Source organism: Equus caballus, chromosome 8 (genome assembly GCF_041296265.1).
Source record: "Equus caballus isolate H_3958 breed thoroughbred chromosome 8, TB-T2T, whole genome shotgun sequence".
In the NCBI taxonomy this organism is placed as follows: Eukaryota; Metazoa; Chordata; class Mammalia; order Perissodactyla; family Equidae; genus Equus; species Equus caballus.
This window is the reverse complement of record NC_091691.1, coordinates 27,572,641-27,600,203: the sequence shown is the minus strand read 5'-3', so window position 1 is coordinate 27,600,203 and position 27,563 is coordinate 27,572,641. Positions and strand designations below refer to the sequence as shown.

Genomic DNA, 27,563 nt, shown 5'->3' with positions numbered 1-27,563 from the left:
AAATAATCCAAATAGAACAATGCAAATGACACCCTTTCACAGAGCAAGTGCCACCATGCACTGCACAAAATGGACACCAGAGAAGCTGCCTGTCCTGCAGGAGCAGGATGCTTGAGAAGCTGCATGCAGTGCAGGGGCCAGGTGCTGGAGAAGCCACCTGAGCTGAAGGAGTTGGGTGCTGGAGAAGTCACCCCACACTGCAACAGCCTGCTGAAGAGTGTTCTGGAACCAAGAAGCAACATACATTTTCTTCTGCAATGTCTCTCCAGTGCCCTCTACTGGCAAAGCTTCAGCGTCAGCTGATAAACAAACAAAAATATTAACGGCCCAGATGGATTTTCACAGACTGTATCATACAGGGTTCTCCAGAGAAACAGAACCAAGAGGAGATATAAGAGGAGATTTATTGTAGGAACTGGCTTGTGCGGTTATGGAGGCTGAGAAGCCCCATAATCTGCAGCGTGCAAGCTGGAAACCCAGGGAAGCAGGTAGTTTTAGTCCAAGGCCAAAGGCCAGAGAACCAGGAGCTCCGATGTCTGAGGGCGGGAGAAGATGGATGTCCCAGCTCAAGAAGAGAGAAAGAGAATTCCCCCTTCCTTTGACTTTTTGTTCAATCCAGGCCCTCAGTGGATTGGCTGATGCCGCCCACAGCAGTGAGGGCCGACCTCTTCACTCAGTCTACTGAAGCAAATGCTAGCCTCTTCCAGAAACACCCTCACAGACACCCAGAAACAACATTTACCGGCTCTCTGGTCGTCCCCCAGGTCAGTCCGGTTGACGCATAAAATTCACCATCACACGGACCAAGCAAAAGAGGTGAATTTCGAGCTAAGAAGCAATAAGTTCATCACTGGTACAGAGATCAAGGAAAAGGGGCTGTGTCCTGTGTGAGCGTCAGTGGAGAGGAAACAACAGGGGAAATTAGAAGCAAGAGAAACTGAGAATCCAGTAGGACGCAGAGTTGGAAATGACTGGGAATGCTCCTCTGTAGTGAAAGACTCATGAGGCATGGCCCCATCTACCTGCTTCCTATGCCTATGGGCCCGGAACGGCACCTGTCTCAGATCGGGCCCCCAAACAACTTTCATGGAGTGAATCAACAAAATGAAATTTAATTCCCTTAGCACTCAGGGAAATTCAGAGTGAAGACAGTGAGCTTTCCTAAAGATGAGCAATAGAAGAGTTAGCTAATTCATTAAACATCACAGGTCAAAGTGACTTTTGCTAGTGTGTGTGTGTGTGTGTGAAGAAATAGAATGAGGTGTGATTAATTAAAACATAAATCTTCTATCTTTAAAATAGTATATTCTCAGGTGATTTTTTTTTAGTTTTATCTTTTCACAATGAATATATATGACTTTATAATTTAAAATATAATGTCCATTGAATTAATAAAAGAAGATACCATGAACCAAGTGACAAGTGAGCAATGAGCAGATGGGATATTGATCCTCAGGTAACCAACTTTGGCCCTAAAGAGATTTTCACTCCTCAGATCCCAGCGTGGACTGATGCCATAATCCCCAAGAACACAGAAGGTGAGAAAAATGGAGCCAAGGCACCATTGCTTCAGGAGTAACGTATGTCCCAACGGCTGCTTCTCTGATCAGCAAGAGCGGCAGCATCTGGTTTCAACATCCATTCACCGTCTTGTACCTTCCCTCCTCTTGGGCCATATTTCACAGTTATGATCCCAACCAGCCTCCCACATTAGTGGTCCTGCCAGCTGCTACCTGGAGTGCAGCTCCGACGCCCAGCTTTATCTTCCAGGAGGAGCCCATGATGAACTTAGAGGACATTCACCAAAGTAGTAGCTCTCTCCTCTGTAATTCTGTCTGGAAAACAGCATCTCACCTCTGGCTTATGTTATACCCCAGGGCTTGATGTGTAATGACAGAGGCCATCACGGGTGAGAAACAAAGGCAGCATCTGAGAAGGAGGATGCCCCCACCCACTGGGCAGCAGACTAGGGACTGAAAAGCCCAGTGCAATGCACCTTGGAGGATGGACACTTTTCCATCACAAAGTCCCCCTCCCACCTCGGGGAAATGCTTCTGCCCCCAAAGGGGGATGCGTGGACCAGTCTTTGAGAATGCTGTGGCGGTTATACAGCCTGAGAAGCTTGGATGTAAGTGGCTGGATTTCCCAATGGGCGGGGGGTGGATGGGGCTGAGGTCTCTGTTACTTGCGGAGGGTAAGGGAGTGAGGTATCCTTCAGAACTTGCTTAAAATAGAGCTGGGCAAGAGGGGGGAATAACTGTTCTTTCAACCTTAAAAAGAGCTCACACATCTAGGGAGGAAGGAGATTGAGCAACTGCCACCTGCCAGCGGAACGTCAGCACCGTCCACGACGAAAACAAGTGCGGGGATAATTATCTGTTCCAGACAAACAGCCAGATGCTAATGAGGCTTCGTACAGTCTCTCATCAACATGAGTCCGCTTTTCTTGTGTGGTTTTAAGAAGCAAGATATCATATAGCAAAATGTAGGTTAGTGCACCTTATGCACACACTCACGTTCCAGTAACAGGACACTTCCTCCCAGGCAGACACCTAGAGGCTGCCTTCACCCCAGGGCTGTCCTTGAGCATAGTCCCGTCCCCTCAATTAGTATCCATCATGAATGTCCCCAGCAGGAGCTATCTCCCATGTGTCCCATAGGGCACATAAGAGATCCTGGTGGCCTACAGATATTTTGGTTTCCCTTGGAAAAGTCGATGCTGTGACACCATTGGCACTCCAAGCCCAGTGAGCAGCAATTGTCATGCATTCTCCACCTCATTGCGGTCCCCATCTCTCCTCATTGTCCCCTGTCATAGGAGCTGAGCATCAGTGCCATTTATCATTGCACTTGAGCTGTTATTTTCTTACAGCAGAGGTAAGAGAAGAATGAAATATTTCTCGTGCAATGTCCCTACCCAAGTGAGAAAATAAAAAACAGAGTGGCCCATGTGTTTCAAGCAAAACGGAAGGGAGCAGATTCCTTTGTGGAAATGACAACTATTCCCTCATGTGTCATATGCACATTGTGTCTATACCACAAGGGTACATTCTGCCCCACTCCTTTATCTCCCAGCCTGGCCTGAGGTTATTCTGCTTGGGTTTCTGCGACAGGACTCTATGTCATGTCAGCGTTGCTGCTGCAAGGAGTAACAATTCATGTGGGAGAGGAAACACTTGTTGATTGAATGATTGATGGAGGATTTATGCAGAGTAATAAAGCTCAGTACAGGGAAATATAAAATTGGGCTTTAAATTGGCTGGTTCAGAGTGTTCAGAGATGGGAGGAGAAAATATGAGCTGGAGCAGAAAAGGAGCCTGCTGGGCATGGTGAAACTTTATCTAGGTCCTAAAGGATGAGCAAGATTGGGTTAGGGGCAGCAGGTTACTCTTGTGCTTTTCCAACGTGTTTTTCACGATCCACAATGAGAAACGCGTTTTACCTGGGGTCTCACCACACACACACACACATACACACAAATACATACATATATAATTTAAATGAAAATTTCATTAAAAACAATATGTACTTTTGTTCCAAAAATATATCCTGGTTGTTTTTTTTTTTTCCTTCTGTTCCATGTATTTAAAAACTGATAGATGAGATCCCTTAAATTGATGTCATGGCTCACCAAGACTTGAGCCATGGCAGACCTAGGAAACAGAATATCCAAGGAATTTGGTCCCTGGAACTGGAACATTCTACAGTCTAGACACATTCCAGGTCCAGTCATTTTCTCCTTTCCCCTTTTCTTTATTGTCACGGTCCCAGGCTCTCTAAGACTGCCCAGGTAGGAGAACACCACACTGGTGTCACCTAGATTTTGAAGCCCTCATTTTGTGTGTCCCTTATTTTTCCAGTCAGCCAGCGAGACCTCTCAAAGCTGCTGGCTTGCCACGGGCAGAAGCTATTTCCTGTCTGAGTGTCCAAGGACATTTGAGGGCTGTGGTCCGGCTGAAGCAAGGCGGGAGAAGCCCTCTGCCTTGCCCTCAGGGGGAAACAGCCTCAGGCTCTCCCTGGATTATGAGGTCCCTTTAAGGGTCATTGCGAGGGACATCAGCTCACTCAGGCCACTGGGCTGTCTGCAATATCAGGGAGATCCAAAACTGAGGCTTTAACAAGAGAGACTGCACCTCCTCTCTCTTCCAGCTTTAATGAATCCATCCGACAGGAACACCTGCAGGTGTCACCTTAGACCAGCACAGATTGGAGTGAACTACTTGATTCTGTGGCATGATTGCTCGAGACTCTGCCTCCCAGGTTGCACTTGGCAAGAGGTTGCCTGGAGAGGAATCTCTAGCTCATGGGCTGAACCTAAATATGGAAAATCAATGCCAGAAATGTTGGTGCAATTAATGAAGTCTTCCTGAGAAAACAGGGCTGTACGTATCAGTGTTTGTGCCTTTACTCCCTTCTACGTCAGGAATGGGCTCCCGCCCAAATCTGACAAGCCCAAGGCAGGCGAGGCTCTACAGCATGGGGCCACAGCAAATGCCCAGGGCAGGTTGAAATCACCACGTGGAATCTATGGGCTCCTGCAAGGCCTGTGGGCGTGCATGGATGCTTTACTTCCCACAAGCCTTGAGCGCTTGGCAGGTCACATGACCACACTGAGCCAATCACAGTTGCCCATTTGATGGCATACACTGATTGCCTTGACCCGGGTCATGTTCCCACCCTGGAGGACATTTGGAGTCCCTGTGTGTTGAGGGTGGTCTGACCATGGAAAATCAGGAGCTATTTGAAGAACCAGGGCATAGGAAGAAAAAGAGGAGAAAAAAATAAATCATTTCACGGGGCTGGCCCCGTGGCCGAGTGGTTAAGTTTGCGCGTTCCGCTGCAGGCGGCCCAGTGTTTCATTGGTTCGAATCCTGGGTGCAGACAAGGCACTGCTCATCAGACCACGCTGAGGCAGCGTCCCACATGCCACAACTAGAAGGACCCACAACAAAGAATATACAACTATGTACCGGGGGGCTTTGGGGAGAAAAAGGGAAAAAATAAAATCTTTAAAAAAAAAAAAAAAAAGCTCCTTTAAAAAATAAATGAAAAAAAAAATAAATCATTTCAATTATGCAGCATGTTGGGTACCTGCAAATATTCCCAAATTCTGAGGAGCACTTCCCAACGCTTAGAACCTAGTTTCTGGAGATTCTTAGGACTCACTAGGCTGTAATATAATATCATCATTACAGCAAAAAATGACTTTTACGCATTTATCCTGCACAGTACACTATTTCCTTAGGAAGGAAACAGCACGTGCACAAAATGACATACAGTCACATGCAGAGACAAATAATGGTTCTCTCTCTCTCTCTGCCACACACACACATACACACCCCAGCAGCTTGAGAAAAGCATATATTTTGCAACACCAGACACTCTCCTTAGCTCCAACCCTGGTCTCTTGGGACACACTTTATGTAGGAAGCACTGTTTAACCATTAGCCAACACACAACTCCTGCTCTCCTAACTCTGCTTCGGAAATGCCTAATATGATTAGGAATTCATAATAAAAGATTTTTCCTAAGCCTCCTGCACTAATGGACCTTTCAGAATGTTGATTGCCCCATTTTTGACATGTGTCCTTGAATTGAGGGTTTTAAAAATTATTTTAGTGCCTGTCATTTATTGGTAGACAATAATTAGCTTAAAGAGGCGGCCTTTTGGCAAGCCTGTAACCCACAACTGAGTCATCCTCTCCATCAGCAGCATGCCCTCCAAGCACTACTATTTTCAGGAAGGCAAATTTCCCTCATCTAGGTCCAAAGTGAGCTCATTCCTGGCCCTCTCTAAGGGTTCTTCTCCCTCCCTCCCCCCCTCCCTCCCTCTCTCTTTCTCAATTTTGCTTTCCTGGATGGGGCTGAGGACCACAGCACTGGTGACCATGTGGAGAGAGCTGAACACTATATATGGGACAGCTGGGAATTAGGGTGTCAAGAACCTGGGTTCTTTCAGGTTCCCTAAGCAAAGAGGGATCATATCATTGATCAGCCAATCCAGGACACCGTTGAGAGTGAGAGGGGTTCTACTGGTACCATCTTAGGACATGTGAAAATTAAATAAGAAACCTTAACTAAATTAGAGTCAGGAGGACCAGTAGGGGGAGCTCTCACACATTATCAAATACACCAAACAGGAAAAAACAGAGTTTGCATCTCCCACAGGAAGTAAAATTACTCCACTATTGAAGGGAGACTTCTCTCCACGCCTGAAAATAGCCCAGCCAATGGGAAATGCTGCAGCTCAGCCAATGAGAAACACCGCAGCTCACCCAATGAGAAATGCCTCAGCTCAACCAATGAGAAATGCCTCAGCTCAGCCAATGAGAAGCCATTGCCTCCCTGAACTGTTATTTTCCCTCAATGGATTTTTGTTTAGAACAGCCCCTCCCTACCCTACCCTTTTTCTCTATAAAAGCAGCTCCTCTCCTTTCTTTTCCAGATTTGCTTATGGTTTGCCATAGCACGCACATCTCAAATTAGGATTATTTTGTCTATTCCCAAATAAACTCATTTTGAGACAAAATGACAGGCAAATTTTCTTTTTAAGTTGACAGACAGCAGACACATATTGGGGCTGTCCCCAGCAAAACATGATGTGTGGCCATCCCCTAAGCAGCATTTCCTAACCTCCCTGCTTTAGCTCTTACTACTCTCTCTCCTTGGATGGCCCTCCTCTCTCTATGATCATGCCCCATCCAGACCAATGCTGCCTCTTCCATGAAGACTTCCTGTCCGTGCTTGGCACCAGCCCATTGATGTCTTGGTCTTCAACTTGCTGAACACTTAGGCTCATATTATTGATGTCAGGGTTAGCTTTGCTGACTTCGATCCCCTTTGTTTTGCTAGTGACAGAAGTCCAACTCAAGTCAGCTTAATCAAAAGGAAAAAAAATGCGGGTGTTAACCGGCTCAAATGACTGAAAAATTTTGAGCGTTGGTTTAGGCACAGCTTGATCAAGGGACTCACGTAAAGATTGGAGTCTCTCTTTCTCTCTACCTCTTGGCTCTGCTTTCCTGTGTGTTGGCTTCAATTTCAGGATCTCTTCTTTGGGAAATCAAGACTGCAGCACCATTGGAAGCCCATGCCCACTGAGTAGCAGCTGTCCCCTTTGGATGGGACACACGTTCCCTTCCTCATTGCAGTCCCTGTCTCTCTTGTTAGGGAACCTGGGGGGAGGGATGCTGCAGAGGAAGAGGAAATGATGCTGGGCAGGCAAAGAGCCCAGATATCAACCACCCCAGGCCACCCTCCTGCTGAAAATATGGCGTGTTGGGCTGCAAAGGGTGTTTTGACAAGAAAGCAAGCAAGCCTATGTCTCTCTGGCCTGAATCTGAGGTCCTCTCCTCAACCAACTGTGCTCATTCCTTGGAGACCCCTCTCCACCTGACTGAGGGAGGTCATTGTCACTAGACAGCTCCCTTTTTTGAGGTTAGCAGATGACAATGAAGTATACTGTTCTATTAACACTAATATGCTTCTCCTGGCCATTCTCTAGGAATTTTCTTTGCCAGGAAAGAAGGCAAGAGGCACATTTAAATCAAGCACACTTAACGAGATTAATCTCAGTGAAGGATCAGCATTTGTGGCAGAAATGTCCTTATATCATTACACGCTTTGGTTGTCTGTATGCAAACAGCTTGATTCCTAAGGCTTCCAGAGCCAGTGCAATCTGTGTGTGTGCGTGTCTTTTTCCTTTTTGTAACTTCGACCTCTCTGACCACAGCCAAGAGCAGTTCATGTGAAACAGCAGAAGAGGTGAAAGGTAATGTTTGGGTTACTTATAAGTCATTAGAAAAATGATCATTTTCTCTCCTTGCGGACATTTTAATTTCCTGAAATCCACTTAGGGGATGCATTTGGGACTTAAATGTCTTGTTCAGGTCACTCACACATGACCTTCAGCCACTGGACCAGAGAGGAGGTGTCTCCCTGGAGCAGCTTTCTCTGCCTTTGTTTCACTTCCCTCCCAGGAGATCAGCATGTGACCCCACACCGAACCCACTCACGGCCCTTTCTAGAGGACACCATGTTGTCTATTTGTCCGCATGGCAGCCTGGAGGAGATGAGACACAGGGTTCTGCATCCAGCAGCCGAGACTATGAAATCAAAGTCTTTGCTCGCTGACTCGACTCCCCCCGACCTGGGTTCTGCACCCTGACAATTCACGTTGTCTCCACCAATGCCACACTCTTGTTTGTCCCATCTGTGCCAGGTTCTCTCTGGACTACTAGTCTCTTTACACACGTCCTTCCTCCCATCTGGAATGACATTTCTCTTCTCTTCTCAGCCCTTTAAGGCACAGTTCAAGTGGCATCTCTTTCATGAAATTGTACGTTAAGAGTCAGACTTCTTTGGTTGCAAGTGACAGAAACCCGAATGGAAAAGCTCCAACCAAAGACAGCCTAGGCTCATGAAACCACATGTCAGAGAGGGACCAGGGCAGGGGATGTGACCTGCATTCTGCTTCTTAGTCTCTCCAATCTGCTTCTTTCTATCCTCAGACAAGATACTCCCAGCATCTGTAAGCAAGCTGCTAATACCCACACCCCCTCTTCCGCCTTCAATGTATGGTGATGGGGGTGATGAAGGAAGCTCTCCCTGGTCCCTCTTCTCTGATTAGCACCCAAGGGTCAGGGATGCCTTTAGGTAATGAATCATCTCTGGTTCAATTTGGTACCTTTTTATCAACTAGAGAAACTGGCAGTTGTAATTACTCAAAACCTGCTGGTTGAGTGAAGAAATAACATCAAAATAATAGTTTAATTAGGTAAAACTAGTTAAGTGTGAAAAAATAAAACTAAAATGTGCTTTTTGTTTCTGTTAGACTGAGACAACGGGTGGATTAATGCATTTGACATTCTCCCACTGGTTTATTAGTAACCATAAAAACTCTCATTTGTGTAGTGTTTTGTCATTTATGAAGAACTTCCACAAAATCCCATGCAATTCTCACACTGCTCCAACTAGGTGGATCATCCCTATTTTTCTAGATTTGGTGACACAGACACCCAGAAGCTAGAGTCAGCCAGACCTGGGTATGAATCCTGCCCAGGAATCCTTCCTCTTTGCCCACCCCCCACCCAGTCACTCACCACTGACTGACTCAGAAATGCGGGGTGAAACCGTTCTCTCTTCTCCAGGTGTTGGGTCTTGCACTGGTGTCACTGTCTTCCCAGACCATCTTGCCAGCTGCCTCCTCACTCGTTTGCCTGCTTCCAGTCCAGCTTCTCTCTCATCTGTCCCCAGCTAGTGGGGGACACCTGAATGAGAGCCAGCCATGTGCCCTATCTCTGCCCTCTACACACCTGAATTTTACTCTAAAAATATTAAAGAAGGTTTTCTTGACTATCTCTTGCTCCTGCCTGCTCTCTTTTCCTCTAGGTTGTTACTTTTGTGCTGTATTTTTTCTTCCCAGTTAGAGATCTTCTTCAGTGTTCAGGGGCTCTTTGCTGCCCTTTCATATTTAAAGACAAGGAACTGAAAACCTGCCCAGAAAGGTCTGTGGACAGAATTTGCCAGTCAGGTGGCTTTCTGGAGGGTGATCTGGCCAGGCTGACCCATTTCAAGATCACTGTCAGTGTTTGTTGGCTTTATCAGGCTTGTCAGTCTCCCTGGAAATACATCCAGTCTGCAGGGAGGCACCGAGAGAGCAGTGAGCCTGGCTGCTTGCATTCTGGAGCAGAGCCCCGAGAGGGCACTGAGGTGTCCTCATTGGGGAGCAAGTTGACTTTCCCCTAATTCTTTTTTACATTGTGAGGCCCCCTCCATCAGACAAGCCTGGGGTCTGAATTCACTCATGGTTTGCTGTCTCCGCAGAGTGACTTTGAGCCTCTGGCTGGTGGTCGGGGTGGGGTTGGGGGGCAGGTATTATCTTGAGATTCTAGAGACCCCCAGGGAATCCTCATGTTTCCAGCTGCAGCCATGCCTCCGTTCTCAGTTGGTCATGGTACCCCAACACTAAGCCTTTTCAGGTCTCTGCAGAGTGAACTTCATTTCTTCTTGGTTGCCCCCAACGTCAAGTTACATTTCAGCCACCTTTGGTTGCCTAAGTCAGTTACCAGCTGTCCGTGCATTTTGCAACTTCCAAATTAGATCTGTGTCATATTCTCTTTCTTTGCTTTTTCCTTGTGAGTTTATGTCACCTCCCACTTTCTTTATAAAATGACTTTACTATAATTTTAATGGTATTTCTGAAGAAAGTGAAATAAAGTGATACAAAGAATCATGTTTAACAGGAACCTACGTGAACTTTCTATTTGCACATATGGATTAAAGAGATGGAGAAGATAACTGTGTTGACAATTCGGTGCTGCCCCGTAGATAGAAGTCTCGCTGGTACTATGGAGAGAGTAGCCCCTGGCAGGTAATCTGGTGAGGTGGTTCCAAGAACTTGCTAGCAGGTGACCTTGGGCAAGTTACTTAGCCTTTCAGGATTTCAGTTTCTCAACCTGTAAAATGAGGATGATCATTATATTTTCTACCAAGTTGGACCATTGCGAGGATTAAATGAATTAACAAATGGGAAACAACACGTATAACAGTCTCAGGAGTGGAGTAAATGCTGTCTTTGTATTTGCTATTATTATTACTATTATTAATTATTATTATCCTTCAGGTGGAATAAGTGTTGTCATCCACGCAGACTCAGGGTACTCGCTCAGTTTGTCACCCACTGCAAACCAGTCTCATCAAGACAGGGAAGACCAAGCTGGGGTCCATATTATCCTAATTACTCCCTTTTCTTTCCTAGTCCATTTATTCTGACCCTCAGGACATGAGTTAGGACAGCAGTGTCTCTCTTTATTTTTATGGCCTTGTTTTCCTTGGTTGGTGTCACACCATTAAGCCAAATACACATACTGGCCTTTAGAAATTCAGCATAGCCAGAATTTTAATGTCCCTGCAGATGGATGAGGGCAAGAGCAGTCAAGAAGACGGCTTACAGTGAGATCCTCCTTTCCATTAGCTCAGGAAGAAAAATGACGGGAGTCCATTGCCGTCAGTTGGAGGGTCATTAGCATTTCCTTTATTTTAGAAATAGCTCAGGCGCTTCCTTAGCTGCACTCCAGTCAGGCAGCTGAGTATTTTGTATGTGACATCCTTCCAAGTCTTCTCAGTTGCCTGGAACCAGACCAGGGAGTGACCGCTGGAAAAGTTCCGGTGGACTAAAAAGGGTACAGTGGCTGGATCGGATTAAATGGTCCATTTGACATTTGAGTCCCTCTGATGCTAGTCATTAGTTTGTGCTCCTGCTAAAATGTTGTCACCTAAGTTATTAGGTCCCCTGTCTTTTGCTAAATGTCAACTTATTTATGACAAATATCAATTCAAAAAGTATTTTAGCATCTACTATGAGCTTTTAATTTATTTCTTCTTTCATCCATTTATCCATCCAACTCTCCATCCATCCATCCATTCATCTCTCCATCTATTCATTCATCTCTCCATCCATCCATCCATCCATAATTTCAACAATCCACAAACAAGTACCCTTAGCTTTGTCACTTCCCCTCTCTGAGAGATACTGGGGATGAACCAGGCCTCAAAGAGCTCCTTACTCAGGCAGTCATGTGCACAGTACTCCTGTGCAATAAATTATACTCTTGTGTCACAGAGGCATGAACAGAGATGGTAGAGGTGGTTAGAGGCAACAACTTCAGTTCAAGAGATTCAGGGAGGGTTGGAAGGATGAGTGGAGGTGGCTAGGGTGAGACGAGAACACAAGATTTTCTACATGTAAGGGAACACGCATGCAAAGTGTCTGACCTGTGAAAAGCAGGGAATATTTAGAAAAAGTAAGTGCTGTAGATGAAGCTCAGTCTCCACGAGAGATGAGTGAGGAATAGCAGGGATAACGCTGGAGAAGTGGACAGGACAACGGACCCCGCACTGCCAAAGCAAATGCCTTTGAGCTAAGCAAGTATCATTTATGTATAAAGAAGGCAGGGTTAGGGCATGGGGAATTCTGGGGACTGAGGTACACAGGACATGTCTGTCTCATGTAAAAGTAAGCGCTGCACGGACAAGCAGTCCACACATTTGGTCACCTCTGTGCTTCAACCCACAGGCTACAGGGGCTCGAGAAAAGCCCTAAACAGGCAAGCAGCATAATCCTGCTTCTTGTACTCTTCAAATGGATCTCATATTGACCAGTGCTACTGTCCCAAGATGTAAGCTGATGTTGCAATGGGATAAGACACAGGGTGCATCTCCCTGCTCTATGCTCTTCTGGAGGTAGTGACCAGAACAGGATTCCTAGTGATCCAAACTTCGCAGTGCCATGGCCATCCCATATATTATCATCAGTTCCAGGACAGACTAATTTCCCAAGCACCCTGCACCTCAGAAGCTCTTCACTAAGAGACCTGTGTAAGAGCAGAGTCAGCTTTTGGGACAATTCCAGAGATGAGCTCCTTTAGAAATGTGTCTGCGTAAAACAGGAGTGCCCAAGACGGATGAAAAAGTGATGGGAGAGTGATGGCTTTTGAAACTAAAAAGACTTTATCATTCTGTTTTGGGTTTCTCTGAACAAAAGCCTCGCATTGATGGAAGACTTCCGAGTGACATCAAGTTCAGATTTTGAAGAGATATGGTGACCCATGATGGATCAGTTAGGAGTGCATTTGCATAGGGAATCCAAATAACCTTGGTGTAAACCAACATGGCACATTTTTCTCATGTAACAACAGGTCTGGAGCCAGGCTGTCTGGACCTGGTACAGCTGTGCCCTGAGCCAACAGGGACACAGGCTTTTTCCTCGTGGTCCAAGGATGTTTCAAAGCTGTGATGTCCAAGCAGGAAGAAGGAGGAGGGGACTCGAAGACAGAATCTCTATATCAGAAAAGCCAGCAGCCTCTCAGAAACTCCAGCATGCTGCCATTCTGCATTGCAAAGGCCAGAATTATGGCCCACGGTCACGCCAAGCTGCCAGGAACTGTGGAGAATGAAGTTTCTATCTTGCCAGTCTTCCACAGGATTAAACCAAGTGTGAAGGTAATTCAGAATGAGTGTTGAGAGACTCAACTTTGGGTGTCTGTCATAAATTTTGAGAAGGAAGTTGGAGGACCCAGCAGTAAACTGTGAGTCCTGCGGCATCCAGAATGCCACCCAATTCTCCAGTTATCCAGAGCTCAACTACCGTTTGAAGCAGAGGTGGCATATGGCTTCTTACTGGCCAGACACACCTCACAGAAGAGTTTCATTTCACCTGAGGGCCTGCTCTGTGCTTCTTTCTTGAATCTTTGAATTAGTTTCCTATATTAGTAAAACATATGGCATACAAGGGCAAATTTTCTGCTTGAAAGATAGGAAAGTTTGATCCTACTGGTCCCTCCTGCCCTCATGGCAGCGACCAGCTGGAGCTGAAGAGTTGCTGCCTCCTCTCAACAGTCCCCCCCGACTCTGGCCTCTGTGCCCAGACTGCTAAATATACGACATGTCTGTCCCCGAAAACCTCTGGACGTGTGACCTCTTCTCACGTTCATTCATCAACAATGTTTGACCACCTATTACGTCCCAGACATTGTACTAAGAACTGGAAATCCAGAGATGAAGAGAACATCAACTCTTTCCTCAAAGAACACAGAATCAACCACAGAAAAATATAGCAAAGAGGCAATTCCAAGAGAGTGATGTGTGTCTTATAGAGAAACGGCTGCAGTGCTACGAGGCCTCAAGGAGGGGGTCTTAACGCAGAATGCGTTGGTCAGGGGGAAATTCTTAGGTAAATGATGCCTGTAATGAGCAGAAATGGCCCAAACAAAGAAGTAAGGGTTTCTAGTCCGGGTGTAGGAAGGAAGAGATCACGCCACCTTCAGGAGACCACAAGCATTTCCTAACCAGCTAATGACACTGTAATTTTGTGAACGCTTAATGGCTCAGGTACAATTTAAAGACTTTTAATACTCTCTAGAAAGACCTGATTGCCCAATGCTGTTGTGTTCACTTATCTCCATTTTGCAACACTGGACTGTCCAGCTGACTACCCGTTCCAGTAGGAAGCGACTGATTATTCACTTTTTATATTCTCCAAGTGCTCAAAAAAGTGCTAGTTTCATGTGGAGGACCAGTTATGGTTAACACCGGTGCTGCGGCTGCTCAGCGGAGCGTGTGAGCTGAGGGGAGCATCTGAACAACAGTGGGGAGGCAAGCAATCCTGTGCCTGGGCTGCTCATTCTTCCGGATCTGGACTGACTCTGTCATCATCGAGGATCAGTACTCTCTATTCTTGGAGCCACAGGGTGAGCACAGTGTCAGGAACAAACCAGGGGCCCTTCCCTTTTTGTTGAATTGATCAATAAATAAATGAATGGAAGGAGGAAATTATTCTGCAAAATGAAAGGAAATGATGTTTCTGAAGCAATTTCCCTAATCCAGAAGTTGGCAGACTTTTCTGCAAAGAGCTACATAGTAAACATTTTAGGTTTCTGTTGCACTTGCTCAACCCTGCTGTTACAGATGATACACAAACAACCGAGCGTGGCTGTGTTCCAGTATATCTTTATTTATGAACACTGAATTTCAATGTCACATTATTTTCAAATGTCAAAAAATAATATCTTCCTTTGATTTAATTTCTACCATTTAGTAATGTAAAAGTCATTCTTAGTTCCTGGGTCATACAAAAATAGGTGGTGGATTGGCTTTGGCCTTCAGGCCACAGTTTACTGACCACTGACCGAATCCATATAAGCCTGTTCTGAGCTCCTGGAGCTCAGCTGTGGAAAGGGGGTCATCTGTTGAGTGTAGACATTCTGTCTTTGGTTAACAAGAGCTAATACACATGGAGAAATCAATCTGCTTTAACTCAATCTAATGTGGTCATTAAAGGCTCCTCTTCTTTTATTATCTAATACAGGGGCGGAGGCAATAAAACTCTATACTGGCTCCCCTAGGAAGCCAAAGAATTGAACAACTAGGCAACCAATGGGATAATTTAAAACTGTCCCATTATATATGTGGGGCCCATCAAGAAAGGGTTGGGCTTTTACAATTCAAAAGCACTTCCCAAATGTCACCACTTACAGCCAAAGGCATCTACACATACAGATATGCAGGCAGATGTGGGGAGCAGTATGGGGTCACCCTCAGTGGTCTAGAGAACTGACGAGCAGGTGGCAGCCCCAGGATGCCATCAAGCAATGTCACTGTTCACCAAAATCTTTAATTTTTATCATCTCTGAAAACGACTCCAAAACTCTCTCTCAAACTGTCCCTAAAAAAGAGCTCACAGACCACACGCTGCTGTGGCCTCTGATCACTGTTACTTCTCTTGATGTCTTCCTGTATGACGTGTTTTTTTTTTTTGCATTCCCATGATGTAACACTTCTCAGTTTAAAACAAAATGCAAAATACCCTCTCTACAGTTATATTTTTACAAAAATAATAACCAAACATCTTTCATATGCTCATTCTATACAACAATACACTGTCTCTGCTTCAATCCAATAGATTGTCCTGGTCAACGCTCCCCATCATGTCAAGGGAGGAGATGACCACTCGGCTGGGGCTGCCGCAAGAAGGCTGATGAGGAAGTTGATGGTTGAAGTGGATCATTGAGAGGGTAATAATAATAATAATATAATAGTAATAGCAGTAAGCATTTATGTCATCTTTACTGCAAACCAGGTATGTTCGAATACTTTATTCAACAACCTTAAGGGATGATATTATATTTGCATTTTGAAGATGAGCAAATGGAGGCACACTATTGAATGTTCAAGTTAGAAGGAAGGTTTGGGACAAAATGAAGTGCAGAGGTCAGAATATTGAAGGCACTTGAGACCTGATGAGTGAACTATTTTTTAAATCCAGGTGAGTTAGAAACATATGAAGGGAGAAGGGAGCTTGGAGCCCATACTTTGGGAGCCTTGAATAATGGGTTGGTGATTGATTTTTTACCTTCCCGATTTCTCTCCTAACTGTTAGGTCATGAAATACGGTCTTAACCGCAGGCTTCTTGTACTGAGCCACCGAATGTTGGGATTTCTCTTCAAAGCCACTCCTAGAACCTCATCTTCTTTGTACTTTCTCTCTAGAAAATCTAGCCCTGTGTGTGGGCCTTTTTTCCACGTTATAACTGCTCAAACAACCTCGTTTCTGCTTTATTTTTTTCAGAAAACATATCTCTTTGTAGATCTATTCACTCATTAGCATAATTATTTCATTAATAAATAATTGTTAAATAAATAGTTTATTTTACAAGTAAGTAAAATCTTATCCACAAATTAATTTTCTTTCCACTCTAGAATAGACTTCTACTTTTTAACAGCAAAACTTCCCCTCGCTAGCATTGGAAAGTCTTCCGAACTCCCAAGATGATACACACATTCACCTGTATTTTCCCCTAGAAGTTTGAGGAGGAGGATGCTACCTAACACTTATTGAGCTCTTCCTATATGCTAAGCAAAGTGATTCGTTTGACCCCCACAGTACCTCTGCAATATAGGTAGCATTGGTGTTTCCAATTTATAGACAAAGAACAAAGGCTTACATTTTTTAAGGATCTTGACCAAGTTTACGGGGCCAGCTGAGTCAAGGAGCCAGGATCCTGGGACAATTTGATTCCAAAGCCTAGGCTGACATGCTCCTACATTCTGTCTATGTATTTTTCAAATCACTCATCAAAGGAGTGAGTATGAGAGCCAGCCCTGATGGCCTAGCACTTAAAGTTTGACGCACTCCATTTCGGTGGCCTGGGTTTGGTTCCCAGGCATGGAACTACACCACTTGTCTGTCAGTAGCCGTGCTGTGATGGCAGCTGATGTAGAAGAACCAGAACTTACAACTATACACAACTATGTGCTAAAGAAGTAAAAGGAGGAAGATTGGCAATAGATGTTAGCTTAGGGGGAATCTTCCCCTGCAAAAAAAAAAGAGGGGGGTGAGAATGATTTCCATAATTAAATGTCCCTTCGTCTCTTTCCTTCTTATGTTGGCTCCAGCCCCTCCTCCTCAATGCCTCTGCCATTTCTAAGTCTCAAGTCCTTTGAGAAAAAGCCCAGGCTTCCAGGCTTTTTTCTCCTCTTGTTGAAATCCCATGCAAACAGACTGGGCTGCAGACAGCCTTTGCAATCAGGGCAGAAGTGGTAGCCTAGCCACAGGAAAAAACAAAACAAGGCTTGCACTTTCCATATCTTCCAGAAAGAATTATTCAGTTTTCAGAAACATGCTTCATAAACTGTAGCAGTGGTTTTCAGAGGGGTCCTTGGACCAAGGGCATCTTGTTTGAAGGACAGATTCTCAGGTCCCAGACCCACCAAATCAGAAACACTGGGGGTGGAGCCCAGCAGTTCCTGGTTTCAAAAGGCTTCCAGGTGATTCTGATGTTGATAAACCCTGGCCTGTAGTATCTTCACAAGCAAGTAATTAAAATAACAGCATAACTGAAAGAAGTTTTGTGTTGTTTCTTAACAAAAGCATCTGTAGGCAAGCTAAGAAGATAGTGGCCTCTGGGGGCTGGGCACACGATGATGATCTCAGGAGCATTGTCATTTCCAGCTGGGGTCGCCTTCTGCTTTGGTATGTAAGGGATGAATCCTTGCACTGATCAGACTAAATTAAAATGACTGCTATAATGCATTCCTTGCACACACAGACATGTCATTTGTAGGCAAGTCACTAAGCACACATGTCTTGATAATGTTCATTTCAAATGGATTCTCTTCTCATTTATCATCTTGTAGGAAGGACCCCAGCTAATGAGAATGGGGGCTGGCTGGGAAAGAAAAGATGAAGCGGAACAAAGCACATTTTTTGCTGTGTTAATAACTGTCCTGAAAACCAACAGGGTCAAACCATTGCCTACCAATGTGATCATTGCTTTGAGGCTTGGTTTGCTGACACCGTCGCTGGGCGTCCATGGGGGATCTCGTTCTGAAGGATTACTAGATGCTGTCGACTGGCCAGGCTGAGTTTGGGTTGTTCCTAAGTAGAAATATCAGACTCCTCTTTGATTTTTCTGGCCATTTCTGAATGTGAAAGACTATGCAGCAGGAAAACCTTACGCCCCTATTTTTTTCTCCTGTTTATACTCTGCCGTGTTCTAAATAAGCTGTAATTGTTTGAGCCCTTGTCTGCAGGGCGAAAGTTAAACATAAGAACACTGTCCCTAAATAACAATTATTCTCTGGTCACTCATCTCCCTGCAGGGACCAAATTGTTATGTAATTTCTCATTAGGCAGCAGCTAATTAAAAACACACAATTAGCAATCATTTTAATTATAAGCTGCTCTCCAGAAAGGACTTAGAATGCAGTTAAAATGGAAGAAATCAGCGAGACAGATGGCCGGGGAAACACGAAGTAACTCAGAAAGGACTCACACCCAAAAGTCATGATCCAGATAGGAGCCTGCAGATAATTAAAGACAGTCGGTATTTCTACCCATCGGCTTTGCTTGCAAGAGGCAAATGCTTCTTTCTAAAATTCAATGCTAATTTTAAAAATCAATGAATCATTATACTCTTGTGAAAAATAGGATAATTTATCATATCTGAATATTAAAATGAAGCATCTTGGCTCTATGCACATTTGGAGTCAGAAATGCGTTTGCTAAACCTGGTATCAGAATGGCTTTGCTAACATATCAGGACTCCTCTCCTCTAAACTTTAGGAAATACATACTGTTTCAGCCTTGTAGAAAATAAAGTAAGCTCAGGAATCTGACATTTGCATACGAATAGAAGATAACTCAGATCCTGACTACAAGAAGAAAAATAATTTCAACATGCTCATATAATTCCCAGTAAATTCGTCTTTACAAATGCCCTTGTCATGTTATTTAGAAATGGAGGTTAATTTTTGTAGCTTCTTTTGAAGCAAAAGTGAAACAAGAGATTCCAAGAAGTGTGTGCATGATGCAGTTGAAGCCAATGGCGTTCTTTTTCTTCCCAAGCTCCAGCCAAATGGAGAGGAAAATCAGCGGTGATTATTTCCCATCGCTTGATTTTACTGATTTCGCCTGTATTCATAGACTTCCAGGCTCATCCCCATTGAGATCCAGATATCAAAAATGCCGGGAGCCCGCCTGCTCCTCCTCCTTCTCTTGGGATAGCTGTTATCCGTGCTCTTTCAAAATCTCTCTGTGGGCTGGCAGCTGCGTCCTCTCAAGCATCTTCAAGGCTTTGAAGCAGAGAAAGCTTTCCTTGTTTATCGATGTCAACACACCAGAAGGGCCGACATAAAAATGTGTTGATCAAGCACAGTTAGGAGGCTGGACTTGCTGCAGTCAGGGGGACCTTGTCTAGATGGTCCTGGTGGGGAAGTTAGGGCAGAGTCTTCAGAGTTTGACACCAGGTTGGGAGATGCTGAGGAAGGTCTTGCGAGGCAGGGAGCTGGTGGGGAATGGCCCAGGGCACACACAGGGCTCTCGGCCCACCTGCTGCCGTTTGGCTGGCAGCTTAGACAACATCAGCCCGCCGTGATGCTGGGCCATAGACACAAGGGCCGGACCATTGCGCGGCCTTGCCGCCAGGTTTCACTGTCCCCGGCTGTGCCTTTTGAGGAAAGTTTCCCTCCTCACCTCACACATAGCAATCTCAGAGCCTCTGGTCTTTTCTGGGGCTGCCGAGGGGAAAGGTCAGTTTAGACTGGACGTGGATGTCCATGTCACAGCCCCAGCATCAGCCTATGATTATAAAGCCATCATTCCCCACTCTTTGCCTGAGTCCCACAATCTGTCCATCATGGGTCCTTTCTGCAGTCCTATCTGACAGGGACATGGGGCTATCCGGGGACATGCTTGGGTATCTTCCCTGGGGAGTGCAAACCTCTGTATGTTTCAGTGAGCTGGACACATCATGGAACGTTGAACATAGATCAGATACTCAAGATTGCTTCTGGAGCTAAACAGGTCTGCGTCTTACATCCTTCCTCCTTTCCAGCACCACTGACCACTGATTCTGTCTCTCCCCTCCCACGTGCGTTCCTGCCCAGCATCACCCTGCACTATTTGTCCACTCTCCACATCCAGCTCTTTGCCCTCTAGTCCAGCAGTGCTGTCTCTCAGCTTAGCAGATGGCACATTGGAGCAAAGTCCCTGATAGAAGGCTGTTGCGTCATCAAACACACTTGTCCCTCCGGATCCGACATTCTGACCTTTTGCATTCATACTCCAGCTTCGATTGTGCTGAGAGTTGTCTCATCTCAGCAGAATTCCTTTGCCTGCTTGTAACACTTCTCTTGTCACAGAGCATGGGGTTCCCTGGAGACCAGGGGTCCCTGAAACTTCTCTGGGGCCCTTCGGAGGGTACCCCAAGCCTACCTCTGCTCCCAGCTCAAGGCTCCTGTCATTGTGATGCTGGGTTTCCGAGCACATGCCTGACTCTTGGACTTATCATGGTACCAGAGATTTAGTTATTAAAAACAGGGTGTGGGCAAAAATGGCTTAGTCCTTATATTTTCTAGATAGAAAAATTTCCCTCTTCAGCCAGGAGCATAAGTGTTAGATTTGAATTCTTGGTTTGACGGGAATTCAAGTTTGTTGTGGAACTCTCCAGAACCCTAGTGTTGCTTAATCCAGAGGGGGGAACCCCTCTGTTCTGGGCCTTGTTATGTTGAGGCATTTGGAAGCTTTTCAGAGGAAAGTAAGCTCATTGCTAACTCCAACTTGGGCCCCACTAAGAACCAAGCTGAAGCTGATCATGGCTCCCGGAGAGAGCCCTCTGATCCTGTGCCGTAACAGTGTTGGCCTGGCGGACACAGCAGCGGGAGGTCTTGAAGCAGTCTGGACAAGCAAGCTGTCTAGCTGGTTCACAGTCTCATACTTCAGGAGCAGGCATTTTCTGAAACAAGCATCTAAGCCTTTTGTGCTTGTTCCCAGGACTGTTTAACAGAGGCAGAAGGAATTAGGCTGGTTGAGGCTTTCCCCTGTCCCCCCTATTTCTTTCTCTAAGTAGTCTTTGTAGAGCTTTGTATTTCTCCTTTCCCCATTTCAACCTAGGCAGGAGTTTAAGAAAATGAGCATATCATGTAGTAAAGCGCAACACCTATCACATTGTTTTTCTTAGTGCTATCTAGTCTGGCTCTGCTCCATCCATCTGGTTTAGTAGTAAGTCAATCTTGGTCATTTTTAGGACTTTTCCTCTATCTGTTATGGAGCTTTCTAGATTCCTGGAGCTTTCTCAATCTAGAATTGAGGAAATCCTCTGGTCCTCAGTCCATCATGACTGCTACTCCTGGGTGCCCCTGACTTAGGTTCATTGAGTCTGCTCAGAGATATGAGCTCCCTCCCTTTGAGCCAAGGTAGAGCTGGAGATGGATGCCCACCCCACGTGGAAAGGTTCCAAACTGCCTCCTCTTGATATTCTAGCCCATCAGGATACTGTCCTTGAGTTACAAGATAGGGTGACCACCCAGTTTGCCCAGGACTCGTTTTTAGCACAGAAAGTTGGAAAGTTCCATTTTCCAGGAACACCTCAGCTCTGGGTAAACTGGGACAGTTGTTCACCCAAACCACAACTTCTCCATCCTCCTCCAAATTGGGTCATTTGCCTTGGAAGCCCTCAAAATGGGCCACCGCCCTCAATTGCACACCAAGAACCTCTCTGGGAAAATCCGGTTACCTATCACCAAGAACTCAGACTTCTGAAAGCCAAACCTTCTTATCTATTCTCTGAGGCAAGGAAAGTGTAGACTTCTAGAGGAGAGACCTACCGTGTGAGCATTTTCCTTGAGAGGGGAATAAAAACACATCTTCCATTCTCGCAGGATCAACCTTCTGCCAAGAAAAGAAGCCACTATTATTTTCTCAATCAAGTCATGTCAACACTCAGGGGTTTCCCTTTGGAAGTGGTGTTCAGCCCTGGGTATATGTTAGAATTATCTGGAATAGAGTTATTTATCTAGCTGAAAAATTCCCCCATGCCTGGACCCCACTCCCAGTCAATTCAAGAAGGATTTGTGAGATGTGACCTGAGCATAAATAGGCCTAAAGCTTCCATTTGTCAGGGGGTGGTGGAGAGAAGGTTTTGTTTTATTTCAGCTACATGTGTAAGAAGTTCAATAAATAGACACAAGTAGAAAACTATGACCCTTCAGGTCTTGACTCCTGAGCCATGAAGGTCAAGGCAATATAACTCGTGGAAAACGGAAGGTCGTCCTACATGCTGACATTCACTGACAGTGAACATTTCTTTACTCATCTCACTTTAGATGCTCCAATTCTCCTGACCTCGATAAACACTAAGCATAAAATCCAGGTGTGTCATAACTGGGCTGATGAATCCTATCATGTCAAGATTGGGGCGCAGGAGGAAGTTCCCCCTCCCCCATCTTCTCCTGTGACCCAATTGAACTCATATTATTAACATTATTATTATTGTTTTTAATTTCTTGATCTCCTTCCAAACCTTCCTTGCTAAACTATGACTTTGTTCTCTAAAGAGTTTCTCAAAATTGGATTTGGAGTATGTCAGCTCTTAAGAGCACATAGGAGTGTGTATATTTAAGCATATATTTAGTCATAAATATAATAATTTACAACCGCTTTCAGATGCTTGCTCTGGATTCAATCTCAAATGCCATGCTTTTACTGTATTTTGACATATTATAATTCTCTAGAAGATTTCCTTAGACAACCAACACTTTTTTATTGGGTCAGAAAATCTCAACATGACCTAAATTTCACATACAACTATTTATTTCTGTTGTTGATGCAAAATATTGGAATAATTTAAGATCCTACTGCATGGGAGAATGAGGAGAGGTAAATGGCATGATTACTGCCTTTTTTATTCTAACTAAATAATTCAAAGAAGTTTGGATAAAATATATGATACATAACAAAACTACCTGGAATACGTTCAAGACCATCTACTACATAAAAACAATGTATGTGAATAAGAATATTAGAGGCCAGCCCGGTGGCCCAGCAGTTAAGTGCACACGTTCCACTTCGGTGGCCCGGGGTTCACCAGTTCGGATCCCGGGTGCGGACATGGCACCGCTTGGCATGCCATGCTGGGGTAGGCATCCCACACATAAAGTAGAGGAAGATGGGCATGGATGTTAGATCAGGGCCAGTCTTCCTTAGCAAAAAGAGGAGGATTGGCAGCAGTTAGCTCAGGGCTAATCTTCCTCAAAAAAAAAAAAAATATATATATATATAAAAGAATATTAATAAGATTGTGTCAATGTGGGTCTGTTCAAATGTGGCCACTAAAGAGAACAGGCTTCGAAGGTGTTGGGTCTTGAAGCAATAACTCCTCAGATAGAAACTCTTGACCAGACCTTTCTCTTCTCGGAGAGCGTGGCTGGAGCCTGAACGGGACATCAGACCAGTGAGGACAGGCCCCAGCTGTGAGCCCTGATGTCCTCCTTGGCTTCTTTTTTGTATACAAACACTAAATAAACACAATTCAAAAAACAAAAACAAACAAAAAACTAGAACATAGATAAGGGGCCGGCCCATGGCCGAGTGGTCAAGTTCGTGCACTCTACTTCAGTGGCCCAGGGTTTTGCCAGTTCAGATCCTGGGTGTGGACATGGCACCACTCATCAGGCCATGCTGAGGTGGCGTCCCACATAGCACAACCAGAAGGACCTACAACTAGAATATACAACTATGTACTGGGGGGCTTTGGGGAGAAGAAGAAGAAGAAGAAAAGAATATTGGCAACAGATGTGAGCTTAGGTGCCAATCTTAAGAAAAAAAAAGAACATAGATGAGAATTTTAACCCCACTTTTGTATTTCTTATTAAGTCTATTTGAAGCCTCAGAAGTAGAGGGACCTTTAGTGTTGGATGAGGGGATGATGGTGTTGTGTTCCTCAGCCACTGTGTCCAGGGAGAGAGATGGACAATGGGGACACCAAAGTCTTCTTTGATGCATCAGCCTGAGTGCATTCCAAGACGAAAGGGCTCATATTTCAGTGATCTTCTGTGGCCTTCTCTCCATGTTCTAGAATTCTTTTACAGCTTCTATTAGGAAAACATCCAAAAGAAGGCAGAGCACAAGCAATCTGCAAATAATCTCACTGCATTAAGGGTTCAACTCCTGCCAATTTGTCTGGGACTTTCCTAGCTTTAAGCCACACGTCCTGGGGAAAATCCCAGTCTCAAGTACACCTGATGCTTGGTCCCCCAGCTTTAGAATATTTGAGGTTCAGCGTTCACCTATCCAGACACAGAAAGAGAATGCTCACTGCTTGCAATTCTCCACTTTAAGGATTCACAGACCAAGAGAATGGAATTAGAGACGTTCAAAGGGAGGAGCCCAACCCGCTTCTTCTGCACAGTGACAGTCAAGCTTCAAACTGGAGTGTGGTTTAAAAATATATGAGCTCACTGTGGTTGGGGTCATGGAAGAAGACGCGGTTCCAAGTCTTCAAATCAAGAGACATATTCTAGAACTAAATGTCACAGTCCGTCTGCTGCTTCTGTAACTGAAAATTTCCTACCCAATCTGAGCCACACGGCAATGAGATTTCACAAAGGATCTTTATCAGGAGAGGAGAGAATATTAATTTGGCCATGGTGACTTATTACGGTGGGGACCTGGTGCATAATTCATAATTCAACATTTATTCATTTTCTAGGTACTCTTTACATCTGTGGCAATAGTCAGAAATATTAAAGGAAAGGAGGATCTCCCCGTCTCCTAGTAATCATATGAGAAAAAGTTTGAGGGGACTTCTTATGCTGCACTTTTCTCCTCTCTGACCTGTTTCCAGACTGAGGGAGAGCACAGAGTGCCAGAGGCTTTCTGGATGATGGGAGTACGCAATTTACAGCAGCAAGTGACTCAGAGGTGACTTGTTGGGTGTCTAGGATGGGCTGGCAAAATGTGGCATGGAAAATTAGCCTGGTAAAACAGCTATAAAATTTGAATCTCAGCATCATAAAAATGCCAACAGACCAAGAACAATAAATATCACAAGCGGCCAAGAACAAGGCCGGGTACCATATGCACAAACCTGGAAATACCATTCCCTTCTGTAACTTCCTTGTTATGGTGTTAATTAAGCCAGCTCTGAAATAAAAGTCAACGTATTGAAAAGAGCGGATCCACCAGAGAAGCTGGAGACAAATGTTAACCCAGAAATGACTTTCTATTTCTTTGAATGAAAAAATCAGCAAAGATGGAGAAAGAGGAATAGTCTAGCCCACCATTTCCCAAGCGGAAGTCAATACTCGTTATCAGAGGTAGTCACTGTGAACATACAGTCACGGCAAATATTGAATTGCTTTCACAATATAGAGGAAATATAGATATAGGTTCCTGGGAGCCTCTTGTCATATTTTCACCAACCAATCACTACATAACCATTTTTGTTTGACACTTTATTTAACATACATATTGTTAATTCATGAACGTTGATCTCACAGCCAACGTTACAACCAGAACTGGCCCAGCAGTCTCGCTTGAAGAAGCTTCTTCAGCGAATTTCTCGGTAAGGCTCATCACAGCCTTCCTGCGCTCAGGAACCCTAGGCAGCCCTTCTGCACTGGGCTTGGAGTCCATTTTAAACGGGTAGTCACAAACAGAAAGCACAAAAATGCAAAAAATGTGGCACAAAATAGACTGCTAAAAGGACATTTGTTTACAGCATGAGCTGAAACAAGAAGGCGGAGCATCGCCTTGTTGGACCTCAGCTGGGAACGTGCACATTGTTGCTCTGCACAGATCCACAAAGGACTGCGAAAGTGCCACGATTTTTGATAAGACATTTCCTGCATCCACTGACTTGGCTTGTGGTGTGCCCCTGAAAGTCAAACTGTGGATATTTTGGGAAGAATGTGCAAAACCAGTGAAAAGGCAGATAGGGCAGTCAGGATGCTAGTAGAGGAGAAAGCCCTTTCTCCCTCAGGCCTGGAGAGAGCAGACCCCCATCCGCTCATCCAGGTGGGGACCAGAAGTGGACCACAGCCTCTCCTGCCTCTCCTCGTTCTCCAAATACCACCAGACACAGACTCCCCACAAGCCAGGCTCCTTCGCCTGACACCGCTGAAGACTTGCTTCATCTGTTTCCATTTCTGGTTTGCGTTGAGGGGAGAAAAGCAATCCATCATCTCTCAGGGGAGAAAAGCCATTTGGAGGAATCTATTTTTGTTCATTCAAAACAGCACTGCTGGTTCTTGATGAATATCGAATAATAATAGTAGAAAGATGGAAAGGAGGAAGGCAGGAGGCGGGGAGGAAGACAAAAAGAGAGAAAGAAAGAGAAAGGAAGGAAGGAGGGAGGGACAGAGGGAGGGAAGCAGGAGGGCAGGAGTTGCCCATAGCCTCCGGACACCCTAGGTAGTCGAGGGGCAAATTTGTTTGCTTCTTTTCATATATGGAAAAACAAGCCATGTGAGTAACTTATCACATCAAAGTTCATTTAAGGTACAGTAATGTAAGCAGAGAGAATGAAAATTCCCTTGGAATTTTTTCACATTATTTTGTGGCTAAAATATCATTCTGAGATGTTACTATTTTTTATTGATCTCCTTGTAGTTTCTCTTTTTTCTCCCCTTTCCTGTCCCACAGAGTCAGCCCTCTGTTCATTGCCTCATGGAAGGTAGGAGGCAAGTGGAAAAGAGAAGCGCTTTACCCTTTCTTTGGCCCTTGACTTATACAAGCTTGGTCCTCGGGGGGTACTGAGAGCTCACACAAAAGCAGCACTTCTACGATGTGCTGACCACTCTTCCAAATTTTTCATATTCACTAACTTATTTATCATGTGCAGTGGCTCTAACACCATCCGCATGTTACAGAACAGGAAAATGAGGCACACAGAGGTCAATGACGTCGCGCAGGTGTGCTCGCCTGTGAAGTGGCAGAGCTAGGATTTGAACGCAGGTAGTGTAGCTCCTTTGTCACTCCGCGCACCCTCACTGCAGGGTTCTGCAGGCTGCGATGCCTCGCTACGCCAGAGTGCTTTTTCCCAAAACCTAAGTAAGTCAACATAAATGACCATGATAGCTCTCTAGATGCAAGAAATCCTCCAGAATAATGTGGAATTATTGTTTTCTGTTTATTAATCAGGACGGGTAACAATAAAGGCTGTGGATAAGGTCCCTCTTACTTGCAATAAATTAATCAGCTAATGGCTGACTTTACAAGGATGATTTGTTTTTAGAAGATGGTGCATTTATAGTAACCTTCCATGTGGCTGCCCAAGTCTAGTCTAGCGACAAAACCGTTTCTACCATCCACATGGACCCATCTTGACCAAATAGTCTTTCTATTCCAATTGCCTTAAATGTCCATTGTTACGTTTGCTAAATAAGCAGCCTCCAACCTTACCAAATGCAGACTCACATAGTAAAGATTCAAAAATGCACATATATAAATGTTAAAAAGTGTACAAAAGCATATTTTAAGATTTGTCAAGCCCAGCCACATTTTCATAACGGCGCCTCAAAATAAAGGACTGGGTGTCTTCTGGTAGCACCCTATTTTAAGTTTGATTGACTCTGAAAGAGTTTTAAAGGCAATTCTTTGAAATCCTTTTTTCTTCTCCTTTATGTGTTTATATCTTTTTTAAAATCAAATATTCCCAATTGCATCAGTGTATATCTCAGCTTTCTGACAAGGCCACTTAATTACCAGGGGCGCTGCCTGGAAAGCTCGC

The 27,563-nt window shown here is 44.8% G+C and overlaps 1 long non-coding RNA gene across 2 annotated transcripts in view; it reads right to left on the bottom strand.

Annotated features, from left to right (window-relative positions):
- The window catches only part of LOC111774547 (uncharacterized), a 48,851-nt gene that overhangs the window by 13,179 nt on the left and 8,109 nt on the right, over positions 1 to 27,563 (bottom strand). Inside the window, exons 2-3 of one of the 2 annotated variants that reach the window (XR_011421116.1) lie at positions 21,661 to 21,724; positions 9,099 to 10,454 (exon numbers count right to left, since the gene is read on the bottom strand). This is a non-coding gene — a long non-coding RNA (uncharacterized lncRNA). Of the gene's footprint in view, positions 1 to 8,856; positions 10,455 to 21,660; positions 21,725 to 27,563 lie in introns of those variants that run through there. The other variant, XR_002809540.2, reaches the window with a different exon arrangement.